This window comes from Suncus etruscus, chromosome 2 (assembly GCF_024139225.1).
Source record: "Suncus etruscus isolate mSunEtr1 chromosome 2, mSunEtr1.pri.cur, whole genome shotgun sequence".
Lineage (NCBI taxonomy): Eukaryota > Metazoa > Chordata > Mammalia > Eulipotyphla > Soricidae > Suncus > Suncus etruscus.
In genome coordinates this window covers 49358984-49374402 of record NC_064849.1, presented here as the reverse complement: position 1 = coordinate 49374402, position 15419 = coordinate 49358984, and positions in this window count along the sequence as shown.

The following is a 15419-nucleotide window of genomic DNA, read 5'->3' as shown; positions in this document are numbered from 1 at the left end:
CTTGGTACATTGCTTGGTGCATTACTCACTATTTTTTGGTGATACAATGTAACTCCACCCTGGATTTAGGTGTACCTATCTGAGACCCGCCCATTTCTGGGAGGGGTCTTGGGAACTGAATATTAGGTGTGACCTTACCTGCAAGACCTCGCCCATTCCTGGGAGCGAGGGGATTAGGGTCACTGCCCTGCTGCGCTCTCTGGCTTTTGGGTCGTTGCCTCTTTTGGTTTTGGACCAGGATGGAGGCCAAAGAAAGATGGCTGATAGGAGTTAAGATGCAGGGCTAGCAAAGAATGGCTGAATGCTTGAAAGGTTATGAGTAGGCCACACACATGTGGTGAATAGAGCATGAATAAAGCTGATGCCTCCTGATTCCTGTCTGTGAGTGAGTCTTGATTTCGCCTTTCACCTGGGCCTGGGACCCCCTGGCTGGATGGGGGTTGCGAAGCCACATGGCCTGGGATGCCATCCACCTCCATCCAGCCCCATCTTTAATTATTTAATTCAACAATACAAGACAGGTGACTGTGGAGCATGCAATGCCAGGGGTGAAACCCAAGCTTCCTGAATGCAATGTATGACACTAGCCTTTGAGCTCTTTTCCTGACCCTGTATATTTATTATAGATGAAGGATTGAATTTACCAACATAGCACTTATGGTATGTATTCATTTAATTAACTCCTTTAACTTTATATTTCATAATTCTATTCATTGTGAGTCTAAATTATTCTTAATTATTGAAATACAGTGGACTTCAGTAGAGGTCACTTTCTCACAAGGCAAATTTATGTGCCTTTGGCAGTGGGTCAGTGTTGCAGTTAGGATTAGTATTGACCTGAGGACATGAAACTACTTTCTGGAATCCTTCTCAATGTGAAAACTGATAATTTAGGACTCTGCTGGGCCTCTTAAGCATGGCAGAAATTTTGAGGCTTCCCCCTGCTTGCTCCAGCCTGGGAACTTTGATCTTTCATGGCATCCATGGCATCTGAGGTGAGTCTTCCCTGTTTGGAAACTGTGGATAAAGCTGACTCTGTTGGGCCTCTTAAGCACAACAGACATTTTGAGGCTTGCTCCAGCATGGGAACCTTGATCGTCTCTGGCATCCATTCCTTCAGGGCTCGTTCCTTCTAACGTGAGTCTTCCCGCCACAAGGGGTGAAAGCAAAGGAGCGCAGCCGCTCCACTTCACTTCACGGCCATGCACTTCACCTAGGCAATGAATACCATCAAAACACGTAGAAAAACCCACAATACAAGCGTGGCAATGGGGAAACTATGCAGACCAACATCAGGCATAGAAAATGAAGATGGCAACTCTGATGACCCGATAATGGCCAACCATCTAGTTAATCTTTCAGATATGGAGTTTAGAGAAGAAAAATGGAGGATGTTCACAGAACTCAAAGAAAGTATAAAACTGAACACTAGTAAGAATCAAGAGAATATGAAGATAGAAATCAGAAAACTCCAAACTGAAATATCAGGTCAAATAACAGGCCTGAAAAACTTAGTAGATGAGTTGAAAGACTCAATGGATAAGCTCTCCTACAGGGTAACAGCAGCTGAGGATAGAATTAGTGAGGTGGAAGATGAGATGCATAACAACTTCATACAGCAGAAGAGATAGAAAAAAGCCTTAAAGCAAATGATCAAACAATGAAAAAATTACTCAAAGAATATGAACAGATGAAAATAGAGGTCTTTGATAAGCTCAACAGAAACAACTTAAGAATCATTAGAGTCCCAGAGACCCAAGAAGAAAATCACCAGGAAAAATTAAAAGTCAAGTTATATCATCACAGAAAAACTACCAGAGCTAAAGAATACCTGTGACCAAATCCTGCATTCCTAAAGAGTACCAGCTAAAAGAGACCCCAGGAAAAACACCCCAAGACACATCCTAGTCACAATGATGAATCCCACAGATAGAGACAGAATACTGAAAGCAGCAAGATCAAAAAGGAAAATTACATTCAAGGGAGCATTCTTGAAATTCACAGCAGACCTGTTACCAGAAACACTCAAGGCCAGAAGGCAGTGGTGGGATATAGTGACAAAACTCAATGAAAGAAATGCTTTATCTAGAATATTGCACCCAGCCAAACTCACTTTCAGGTTTGAAGAAAGTATACATAGCTTTATAGATAAACAACAGCTAAGAAACTTTACAGACTCAAAAACAGCCTTAAAAGAAAAACTGCAAGGTCTAATATAAGACAAGACAAACAAGCATATCAAACGTCTACTCAAAGATGGGACTAAATTCAATGAAAATTATCTCTCTCCATGTCAATGGACTAAATGCATCCATTAAGAAACACAGAGTGGGGTCCAGAATGATAGCATGAAGGTAAAGCATTTGCCTTGCATACAGAAGGTCGGTGGTTTGAATCCCAGCATTCCATGTGGTCCCCTGAGCCTGCCAGGTGCGATTTCTGAGCATAGAGCAAGGAGTAACCCATGAGTGCTGCCGATGTGTCCTAGAAAACAAAAACAAAAACTAAACAAAAAAGAGAGAGAGACAAAATGGCAAAATGAATTAAAAAACTGAACCCAACCTTCTGCTGCCTACAAGAAACACACCTGAATAGTCAGAACAAACATAGACTCAAAATAAAAGGCTGGAGGGAAATCATCCAAGAAAACAAGACCCTTAAAAAAGCTGGAGTGGCCATACTAATTTCAGTTGGCACAAACTTTATACTCAGAAAAGTTGTAAGGGACAGAGATGGACATTTTGTACTAATCAAGGTATATATACAGTGGGAAGAAATCACTCTCCTAAACATATATGCACCCAATAAGGGACCAACAAAGTATTTAATACAATTGTTGACAAATCTGAAAAAGGATATTAATAATAACACAATAATTGTGGGAAACTTCAACATGGCCCTGTCAACACTTGATAGGTCAACCATGATGAAACCCAACAAAAAATATACTAGACCTAAAAAGAGAAATGGAAGAAAGAAGTCTAGTAGATATATATAGAAAACTCCAACCTCAGAAATCTGGATACACATTCTTTTCCAATGTACATGGGTCAGTCTCCAGAATTGACCACATGCTGGCACATAAAACATACCTCCATAAAATCAAGAGGATAGAAATTTTGCAGGCTGCCTTTGTTGATCACAAGGCTTTGAAATTAGATGTAAACTACACAGGGATACAGAAGAAATAATTTAACAATTGGAAATTAAACAGTCTGCTACTGAACAACCAGTGGGTCCGAGATGAAATCAAAGAGGAAATAAAAACTTTCCTGGAAACAAATGACAATGAAAACACAAACTATCAGAACCTATGGGATACAGCAAAAGGGATCCTGAGAGGAAAATTTATAGCTTTGCAAGCACACATCAGGAAGGAAGAAGGAGCATACATGAATAGCTTAATGACGCAGCTTATAAAATTAGAAAATGATCAACAAAAGGAACCAAAAATAGGGAGAAAAAAGGAAATAACAAAAATAAGCTGAAATTAATGAAGTGGAAAACCAAAAAACAATTCAAAAGTTTACGAAAGCAGTAGTTGGTTCTTTGAAAAAGTAAACAAGATTGATAGACCATTGGCAAAACTCACAAAGAAAGAGAGGGAGAGAAACTTGATAACTCATATTAGAAATGAAAAGGGAGAGATCACTCCAGATACTGCAGAGATTCAAAGAGTATTCAGAGACTACTTTGAGAAACTCTATGCCACTAAATATGAGAACCTGGAAGAAATGGATAAATTATTGAACTCATATAACCTTCCATGGTTGAATAAAGAGGATGTAGCATATTTAAACACCCCCCTCACTATTGAGGAAATCAAAACCGTAATCAAAATTTTTCCCAAAAACAAAAGCCCAGGCCTGGATGGATTCATGAATGAATTCTTTCAAACCTTTCAAGAGGAACTACTACCAATTCTAGACAGGCTCTTTCATGAAATTGAAAAAACAGGAACACTTCCAAATAGCTTTTATGAAGCCAGCATCACGTTAAAACCAAAACCAGATAGAGATGCTGCCAAAAAAGAAAATTACAGACAAATATCCCTGATGAACACAGATGCAATGATCCTCAACATATCCTGGAAAACAGGATCCAATGCCTCATCAAGAAGATCATTCACTTTGATCAAGTAGGTTTTATCCCAGAAATGCAAGGATGATTTAACATTCGTAAATCTATCAACATAATACACAACATCAACAACAAGGAAAATAAAAATCACATGGTCATTTTCAGGGAGGGACTTCAGAGCATAAAAACCGGCTAAGCTTTGCAAAAGCCGGCTCCCTGTGTGTGACACCAGGCGGGGAAAATCCGCGAAAGTACACCGGCCCAGTGGGGCTCAACTGTGAAAGACTGTGAGTGTGACCTGTCTATGTCTGTCTACTGTCCTCTTGCGTGAAACTCTTGCGAGTGGGGCAAAGAGAGGCTCCAGAAACCTTGCTCGCCCAGACGCCATTTTCAGGGAGGAACTTCAGAGCATAAAAACCGGCTAAGCTTTGCAAAAGCCAGCTCCCTGTGTGTGACACCAGGCGGGGAAAATCCGCGAAAGTACACCGGCCCAGTGGGGCTCAACTGTGAAAGACTGTGAGTGTGACCTGTCTATGTCTGTCTACTGTCCTCTTGCGTGAAACTCTTGCGAGTGGGGCAAAAAGAGGCTCCAGAGGAGCACGGCCGCTCCGCTTCGCTATGCGGCCGTGCACTCTTTCTAAGGAAAGAACTTTATTGCAACAAGAAGGAAAAATCACACTAAGAACGGCGCTATATCACAGAAGCAAACATTTCTCTCTGGACTGTCTTCTCTGTTGCATGCTCGGGCCTAAGATTTGACCCAGTGTGAGGCTTCATCCACGGAGGACTCCCCTCCCTTAGAGGCAAGTCAGCCCATCCAGAAAGGGAGGAGCCAGAGGAGTGTGCTGCCTACATCATATAGACAATGAATACCACCACAACACGTAGAAAAACCCACAATACAAGTGTGACAATGGGGAAACAACGCAGGCCAGCATCAGACATAGAGAATGAAGATGACAATTCTGAGGATCAGATAATGACTGACCAACTAATCAACCTCTCAGATAAGGACTTTAGACTAGCAATATGGAAGATACTCAACAGACTCCAAGAAACCATGGATCGAGTTGAACAGAACACTAATAAGAAACAAGAAAATATGAAGGCAGAAATCACAAAACTCCAAACTGAAATAACATGTCAACTAACAGGACTGAAAAAGTCAGTAAACGAAGTGAATGACAAAATGGATAAGCTCTGGGACAGGGTATCAGAAGCTGAGAATAGACTTGGTGCTGTGGAAGATGAGATACATAACAATTCCATACAGCAGGAGAGATTGGACAAAAAACTTAAAGAAAATGAGCAGACAATGGAAAAATTAGTCAAAGAATGGGAACAGATGAAAATAGAAGTCTATGATAAGATCAACAGAAACAACTTAAGAATCATTGGAGTCCCAGAGACCCAGGAAGAAAATTTCCAGGAAGAATCAATGGTCAAGAACATCATTAAAGAGAAACTTCCAGAGCTAAAGAATATATGTGATCAAATCCTGCATGCCCGAAGCGTACCAACCAAAAGAGACCCCAGAAAAACCACCCCAAGACACATCCTAGTCACAGTGACAAATCCCACAGATAGAGACAGAATTCTGAAAACAGCAAGATCAAAAGGGGAAATCACGTTCAAGCAAGCTTCCCTGAGATTTACAGCAGACCTGTCACCAGAAACACTCAATGCCAGAAAGCAGTGGTGGGATATTGTGACAAGACTGAATGAAATGAATGCTTCACCCAGAATACTATACCCAGCAAAACTCACTTTCCGGTTTGATGGAAGAATACATGGTTTCACAGACAAAAAACAGCTCAGAAACTTCACAGACACAAAACCAGTCTTAAGAGAAAAACTGAAAGACCTAATCTAAGACAAGACTACCCAAAAGATACACCAAATTTTGAAATAAAGATGGCGTTAAATCCCAGGACAATTCTTTCTCTCAACGTCAATGGACTAAATGCACCAGTTAAGAGACACAGAGTGGCTAAATGGATCAAAAAACTCAATCCAACCTTCTGCTGCCTACAAGAAACGCACCTGAATAGTCAGAACAAACATAGACTCAAAATAAAAGGCTGGAGAAAAATTATCCAAGCAAACAACACCCATAAAAAAGCTGGAGTGGCCATACTAATATCAGATAATGCAAACTTTATACTCAGGAAGGTTGTAAGGGACAAAGACGGACATTTTATATTAATCAAGGGGTACGTAGAGCAGGAAGAATTCACTCTCCTAAACATATATGCACCAAATGAGGGACCAGCAAAATATTTAATACAACTGTTGACAAATCTGAAAAATAATATCAACAACAACACAATAATTGTGGGGGACCTTAACACAGCTTTGTCAACACTGGACAGGTCAACCAGACTGAAACCCAACAAGAATATACTAGACCTGAGGAGAGAAATGGAAGAAAGAGGCCTAGTGGATATATATAGGACACTCCATCCCCAGAAACCTGGATACACATTCTTCTCCAATGTACATGGGACATTCTCCAGGATAGACTACATGCTGGCACATAAAACATACCTCCATAAGATCAAGAGGATAGAAATTTTGCAGACTACCTTCGCTGACCACAAGGCTCTAAAATTATTTGTGAACTCCAAAGGGACTCAGAAGAAACACTTTAACACCTGGAAGTTAAACAGCCTCATGCTCAATAACCAGTGGGTCCGAGATGAAATCAAGGAGGAAATAAAAAGGTTCCTGGAAACAAATGACAATCAAGACACAAACTCTCAGAACTTATGGGACACAGCAAAAGCAGTACTGAGAGGAAAATTTATAGCTTTGCAAGCACACATCAGGAAGGAAGAAGGAGCTTACCTGAGTAGCTTAATGACACAGCTAATAGAACTAGAAAATGCTCAACAAAAGGACCCAAGAACAGGAAGACAGAAGGAAATAACAAAGCTGAGAGCAGAAATCAACGAAGTGGAAACTCAAAAAACAATCCGAAAGATCAACGAAAGCAGAAGTTGGTTCTTTGAAAAAATAAACAAGATTGATAGACCACTGGCAAACCTAACAAAGAAAGAGAGAGAGAGAAACTTGATAACTCGTATCAGGAATGAAAAAGGAGAGATCACTACTGATATGACAGAGATTCAAAGGGTAATCAGAAACTACTTTGAAAAACTCTACGCCACTAAAAATGAGAACCTGGAAGAAATGGATAAATTCTTGGACTCTTATAATCTTCCACGGTTGAAGGAAGAGGATGTAGCATATCTAAACACCCCCATCACCATTGATGAAATTAAAACAGTAATCAAATGTCTGCCGAAAAACAAAAGCCCAGGTCCAGATGGATTCACTAATGAATTCTATCAAACTTTCCAAGAGGAACTACTGCCAATCTTGGCAACACTCTTTCATGAAATTGAACAAACAGAAACACTCCCAAATAGCTTTTATGAAGCCAACATCACCTTGATACCTAAACCAGACAGAGACGCTACCAAAAAAGAAAATTACAGACCAATATCACTGAATGAATGCAGATGCAAAGATCCTCAACAAAATCCTGGCAAATAGGATTCAATGCCTCGTTAAGAAGATCATCCACTACGATCAAGTAGGTTTCATCCCAGGAATGCAAGGCTGGTTTAACATCCGTAAATCTATCAACATAATACACAACATCAATAACAAGAAAAATAAAAACCACATGATCATATCAATAGATGCAGAGAAAGCATTTGATAAGGTCCAACACCCATTCTTGATCAAAACTCTCAGCAAGATGGGAATGGAGGGAACCTTTCTCAATATAGTGAAGGCCATCTACCACAAGCCAGTGGCAAATATTATCCTCAATGGAGAAAAACTAAAAGCCTTCCCTCTAAATTCTGGCACAAGACAAGGCTGTCCTCTCTCACCACTCCTATTCAACATAGCACTGGAAGTACTTGCTATAGCGATTAGGCAAGAAAAGGATATCAAGGGAATCCAGATAGGAAAGGAAGAAGTCAAGCTCTCACTGTTTGCAGATGACATGATACTCTACTTAGAAAACCCTAAAGACTCTATCAAAAAGCTTCTAGAAACAATAGACTCATATAGCAAGGTGGCAGGCTACAAAATTAACACACAAAAATCAATGGCCTTTCTATATACCAATAGTAATAAAGATGAAATGGACATTAAGAAAACAACCCCATTCACAATAGTGCCACACAAACTCAAGTATCTTGGAATCAACTTGACTAAATATGTGAAGGACCTATACAAAGAAAACTATAAAACTCTGCTTCAAGAAATAAGAGAGGACACACGGAAATGGAAATGCATACCCTGCTCATGGATTGGCAGGATTAACATCATCAAAATGTCAATACTCCCCAAGGCATTATACAGATTTAATGCCATCCCTCTAAAGATACCCATGACATTCTTCAAAAAAGTGGATCAGACACTTTTGAAATTCATTTGGAACAATAAACACCCTCGAATAGCTAAAGCAATCATTGGAAAAAGAATATGGGAGGAATTACTTTCCCCAACTTTAAACTGTACTACAAAGCAACAGTTATCAAAACAGCATGGTATTGGAATAAGGATAGGTCCTCAGATCAGTGGAATAGGCTTGAATACTCAGAAAATTTTCCCCAGAGATACAACCACCTAATTTTTGATAAAGGAGCAGGAAATCCTAAATGGAGCAGGGAAAGCCTCTTCAACAAGTGGTGTTGGCACAATTGGATAGCCACTTGCAAAAAATTAAACTTAGACCCCCAGCTAACATCATGTACAAAGGTAAAATCCAAATGGATTAAAGACCTCGATATCAGCCCCAAAACCATAAGATATATAGAACAGCACATAGGCAAAACACTCCAGGACATTACAGGCATCTTCAAGGAGGAAACTGCACTCTCCAAGCACGTGAAAGCAGAGATTAACAGATGGGAATATATTAAGCTGAGAAGCTTCTGCACCTCAAAGGAGATAGTGCCCAGGATACAAGAGCCACCCACTGAGTGGGAGAAACTATTCACCCAATACCCATCAGATAAGGGGCTAATCTCCAAAATATACAAGGCACTGACAGAACTTTATAAGAAAAAAACATCTAACCCCATCAAAAAATGGGGAGAAGAAATGAACAGACACTTTGACAAAGAAGAAATACACATGGCCAAAAGACACATGAAAAAATGTTCCACATCACTAATCATCAGGGAGATGCAAATCAAAACAACGATGAGATACCACCTCACACCCCAGAGAATGGCACACATCACAAAGAATGAGAATAAACAGTGTTGGCGGGGATGTGGAGAGAAAGGAACCCTTATCCACTGCTGGTGGGAATGCTGTCTAGTTCAACCTTTATGGAAAGCGATATGGAGATTCCTCCAAAAACTGGAAATCGAGCTCCCATACGATCCAGCTATACCACTCCTAGGAATATACACTAGGAACACATAAATACAATACAAAAACCCCTTCCTTACACCTATATTCATTGCAGCTCTATTTACCATAGCAAGACTCTGGAAACAACCAAGATGCCCTTCAACAGACGAATGGCTAAAGAAACTGTGGTACATATACACAATGGAATATTATGCAGCTGTCAGGAGAGATGAAGTCATGAAATTTTCCTATACATGGATGTACATGGAATCTATTATGCTGAGTGAAATAAGTCAGCGAGAGAGAGAAAAACGCAGAATGGTCTCACTCATCTATGGGTTTTAAGAAAAATGAAAGACACCCTTGTAATAATAATTTTCAGACACAAAAGAGAAAAGAGCTGGAAGTTCCAGCTCACCTCAGGAAGCTCACCACAAAGAGTGATGAGTTTAGTTAGGGAAATAACTACATTTTGAACTGTCCTAATAATGAGAATGTATGAGGAAAATGGAGAGCCTGTCTAGATTACAGGAGGGGATCGGGTGGGGCGAAGGGAGACTTGGGACATTGGTGATGGGAATGTTGCACTGGTGATGGGTGGTGTTCTTTACATGACTGAAACCCAAACACAATCATGTATGTAATTAAGGTGTTTAAATAAATTAAAAAAAATCACATGGTCATTTCAATAGACGCAGGGAAAAATTTGATAAGGTCCAACACCCATTCTTGATCAAAATTCTCAGCAAGATAGAATGAAAGGTACCTTTCTCAATATAGTTCAGGCCAATGGCAAATCTTATTCTCAATGGAGAAAAACTAAAAGCCTCACAAGCCAATGGCAAATCTTATCTTCAATGGAGAAAAACTAAAAGCCTTTTCTTTAAATTCTGAAACAAGACAAGGCTGTCCTCTCACCACTCCTATTCAGCATAGTACTGGAAGTACTTGCTATAGAGTTATGCAAGAAAAAGATATCAAGGGAATCCAGAGAGGAAAGGAAGAAGTCAAGCTCTCACTGTTTTCAAATAACATGATACTCTGCTTAGAAAACCCTAAAGACTCTACCAAAAAGCTGCTAGAAACAATCGATTCATATAGCAATGTGTCAGACTACAAAATTAACACAGAAAAAATGGCCTTTTTATACATGAATAATGATAGGGAAGGAATGGACATTACGGAAACAATCCCATTCACATTAGTGCCACACAAACTCAAATGACTTGGAGTCAACCTGAATAAAGATGTGAAGAATCTATACAAAGAAATATATGAAATACTGCTCCAAGATATATGAGAGCATACACAGAAATGGAAACACATAACCTGCTCATGGATTGGCAGGACTAACATAATTAAAATGGCAATACTCCCCAAAGCATTGTACAGATTTAATGCGATTCCTCTAACAATACCCGTGACATTCTTCAAAGAAGTGAATCAAACACTGCTGAAATTCATTTGGAACAATACACACCCTTGAATAGCTAAAACACTCCTTGGCAAAGGAATATGGGAGACATTAATTTCCCCTATTTTAAGCTGCATTACAAAGCAATAGTTACCAAAACAGCATGGTATTGGAAAAATGATAGACTCTCAGATCAGTGAAATAGGCTTGAGTAGTCAGAGAATGTTTCTTAGACATACAATCACCTAATGTTTGATAAATAAGCAAGAAATACTAAATGGAGCAAGTAAAGCCTCTTCAACCAGTGGTATTGGCACAACTGGCTAGTCACTTGCATAAAAGCAAACTCAGACCCCCAGCTAACACCATGTACGAAGGTAAAATCCAAATAGATTAAAGACCTTGATATCAGACCTGAAACCATGAGGTTTATAGAACAACATGTAGGTAAAACACTCCATGACATTGAGAGTAAAGGCATTTTTAAGGAGGAAACAGCACTCTCCAAACAAGTGGAAGAAGACATAAACAGATGGGACTATATTAAGCTGAGAAGCTTCTGCACCTCAAAGGAGATAGTGCCCAGAATACAAAAGCCACCCACTGAGTGGAATAAATTATTAACCCAACACTATCAGATAATGGACTAATATCCAAATTATACAAGGTACTGACAGAACTTTACAAGAAAAAACATCTAACCCCATCAAAAAATGGGGAGAAAAAAATGAACACTTTTTTAAAAGAAGAAATGCAAATGGCCAAAAGGCACATGAAAAGATGCTCCACATCACTAATCTTCAGGGGGATTCAAATCAAAACAACTATGAGTTACCATCTCACACCGAGATTGGCACACATCATGAATAAGAAAAACAAGCAGTGCTGGCGGGGATGTGAAGATAATTGAACTCTTTCACTGCTGGTGGGAATGCCATCTAGTCCAACCTTTATGAAAAGTGATATGGAGATTCCTCCAAAAACTGGAAATTGAGCTCCCGTATGATCCAGCTATACTACTAAGAATATACCCTAGGAACACAAAAATATAAAAATCCCTTCCTTACACCTATATTTATTGCAGCAATATTTACCATAGCAAGACTCTGGAAACAACCAAGACACCCTTCAACAGATGAATGGCTAAAGAACCTGTGGTACATATACACAATGGAATACTATGCAGCCACCAGGAGAGATGAAGTTATGAAATTTTCCTATACATGGATGTACATGGAATCTATTATGCTGTGTGAAATAAGTCAGAGAGAGAGAGAGAAAGATGCAGAATGGTCTCACTCATGTATTGGTTTTAAGAAAAATGAAAGATATTCTTGCAATAATTTTCAGAGAGAAAAGAGATGAGGGCTGGAAGATGCAACTCACGACATGAAGCTCACCACATGAGTGCTGTTAGAGAAATAACTACATTGAGAACTATCCTAACAATTTGAATGAATGTGGGAAGTAGAAAGCCTGTCTTGAGTACAGGTGTGGGTGGGGTGGGGAGAAGGGAGATTTGGGACATTGGTGTTGGGAATGTTGCACTGGTAAAGGGGTGCATTCTTTACATGACTGAAATCATACAACTACAATCATATTTGTAATCACGATGTTTAAATAAAGATTTAATAAATAAAATAAAAAACTGATAATTTAGTATTAAAACTATATTGCCAGGCTGTAGTGCTTATATAAATATTTGTCATTAGGTATTTGATTGCTTTTGTCTCACATTACAAAAACAATTCAAATGTAGTGTCCCATAGAGAGATCTTTCATTTAATTAGGGATCAAAAGTGAATTTCACGTCTGTTTTCTTGAGATCCAGCACTTTTTTCGAGGGATGGTCTTTCGAAAATATCTTCATTACTCTATTTTAAAGCAGGAGTTTAAAATAATTTATTGTATTAGGGGTAGTCCTGATTCTGCTTGGATTGCTTCTGCGTGCTAGAAATTGAAACTGAGCCCTTTGAGTTACTTCTTTGGCACTTCATAATTTACATATTTGAATGCTGAGGAGTTAACACATGATACTACTTAGGTGCTGCATTTCTTGGGCACTCTAGTGCTGGGAGCTAATGCATGACCTCATATGTGTATGGATGGCATCTGCACTGTCACCTGAAGATACATAGGGCTATTCCCTCCATCAGGGTTGTCCTCCCTCTCCACCTTTTCTCAGCATGTGTCCTATATCTCCCTCCTTTGCCCCCCAGAGTGCTAGTGTAACTGTTCCTCCCTGTGTATAGCTTGTTGTATATAGGGTATCAATTCTGTTGTTGTTGACTTTGGGTTTAGTGTTTGTCTGATCAGTTTTAAATTGCACTCAATGGTTCATATGGCTCTTTGGTCCTGGGACCATTCATTTTTATAATCCCTCTCAATTCATGAGGCGGAACAAGATGATTCAAGTTGTGTGGTTCTGCTGGAAGTAAACAAAAACAAACACAAAAACAACAAAAAAAGAAAAACATAACAACAACAAAAAAGAAAAACATAACAACAGAACAACTAAAATCCCACAAGTTAAAAAAAAAGGAAAAAAGTAACTACCAAATAAAAAAGTACCCAGCAGCAAAAAAATCATCAAATAATAATCACAAGAGTGAAAAAGAAAGAAAAGAAAGAAAAAAAAAAGAGAAACAGTTAAAACAAAAACAAAAAACAAATACAAAAAGAGTGCTGTATTTACAGTATTTACCCACACAGTATTGGGGACGTAAGAAAGGGAATTCCCTTGGCATAAGAGATTCAGGGTTTCTCTGCCCTTGAAGCATACTGTCATGAGAACAACTACTGGCTCTGTACATGCTCATTACCACACTCCAAGGTATTTTTATAGAGCAAAGAAACTTTCCGCTCAGTTGTGGTTTACCTTATAGTTTTATAAGTTTTTTCTTCTGCATTTTAGAAAAATATTTCAAACAAAACAACATAATAATATTTTTGATACCTAATATTGAGTACAAAAAATAGGTGCCCTGGAAAGGTCAATAGTGAAAGAAGATAATATATTTTAAAGAGTATATGCTGATTTAGTCTAATCAAAATTTTTGAGGGAAATATTTCAATCTATTTGAATAATTTAATTTATAAAAAATTATGTGATCTTTCTTTTGCATGCATTTTCCTTAGAAATATAAAAATATTAGTTAATAAATAAGGTGTTTTATTAATATTTTCAAAAAGAAAGTCAATTCATAGCTAAATAATTACTTAAATATTAAAATTTTTAACTTTGAGTCTTTTTTAATAAAATTCTAAATTTAATCAAATATATCAATATTAATGTGATAGGCTAAATTGGCCAGCTTGTTTTATTATAATTACTATTTGCATTTTATTTAAAATAGAGTAATACTTTAAAAAATTGAGTATTTAATAATACTTTTCTTTATTTTTTCTTCTTTGATTTAAACGCCATGGTTACATAGTTATTTATGATTAGGTTTTAGTCTTACAATGTACATCACCTTTTACCTCTTGCACATTTCCCATCACCAGTTTCCCTACTTTCCCTTCCTACTCCCGTCTGCCTCTTTCTGGAGCAGCCATTTTACTGCTCTCTTCTCTCTCTCCCCCTTTATTTACATTTTTAGATAACTGTGGTTTGCATCATTATTAATAGAGATATACCATGCCTATCACCTTCTAACTTTCAGAGCCCATTTCTTGTCCAGCATGATCAGTTATAATGATCATTATCTTAGTGGTTTCTTCTCTACCCTAGTTCCATTACTTGTGGTGAACTTCCTACCAGGGACTGGTCCTGCTGGCCCAAATCTTTATTGTCTGGATATTATTACCATACTAACTTATTTTCTCATATTATACAGATGAGTGAAATTAGTCTATGTCTATTCATTTCCCTCTGACTCATTTCATTCTGTATCATACTCTCCATACCCATTCATGTAGTAGCAAATTTTATGACTTCATTTTTCCTAACAGCTGCATAATATTTTATTGTGTAGATGTACCACAGTTTCTATATTGAATAGAAGTGGCAAGAGAAGGCAACCTTCTTTTCTGCCAGATCTTAGAGGAAAGGCTTTTGCCTTTAGTTTTGCCCATTAAGTATAATTTTTACCAGGGACTGTGGTAAATGGCTTTGTCTATCTTAAGGCAGGTTACTTTAATTCCCATCTTGTTGTGAGATTTTATCATGAATGGATGCTGGACCTTGAAGTTTTTCATTTGTTCTAGGGTACTTGGTTAGCTCCAGATTCTGGCTATTTTATTTACTCTGGTGCTATTTTATTTATTATTTTGCTGCAATAAACATAAGCATGCAGAGGGCTTTTTAGTATACTTGGGGGAGTGGTTCTAGGGCATATTCCATGGGGTGGTATTGCTGGATTTTATGGAAGTTTAATTTCTAGTTTTTTTTTTTTTGAGGAATATCCATATTATTTACCAAAGAGGCTGGAAGAATCAGCATTCTTGTAGTGAACGAGAGTAACTTTTCTCTCACATCCACACCAGCATTGGTTGTTCATTATTATGTGTGTCAGTCTTTATAGTTGAAATGGTATCCCAT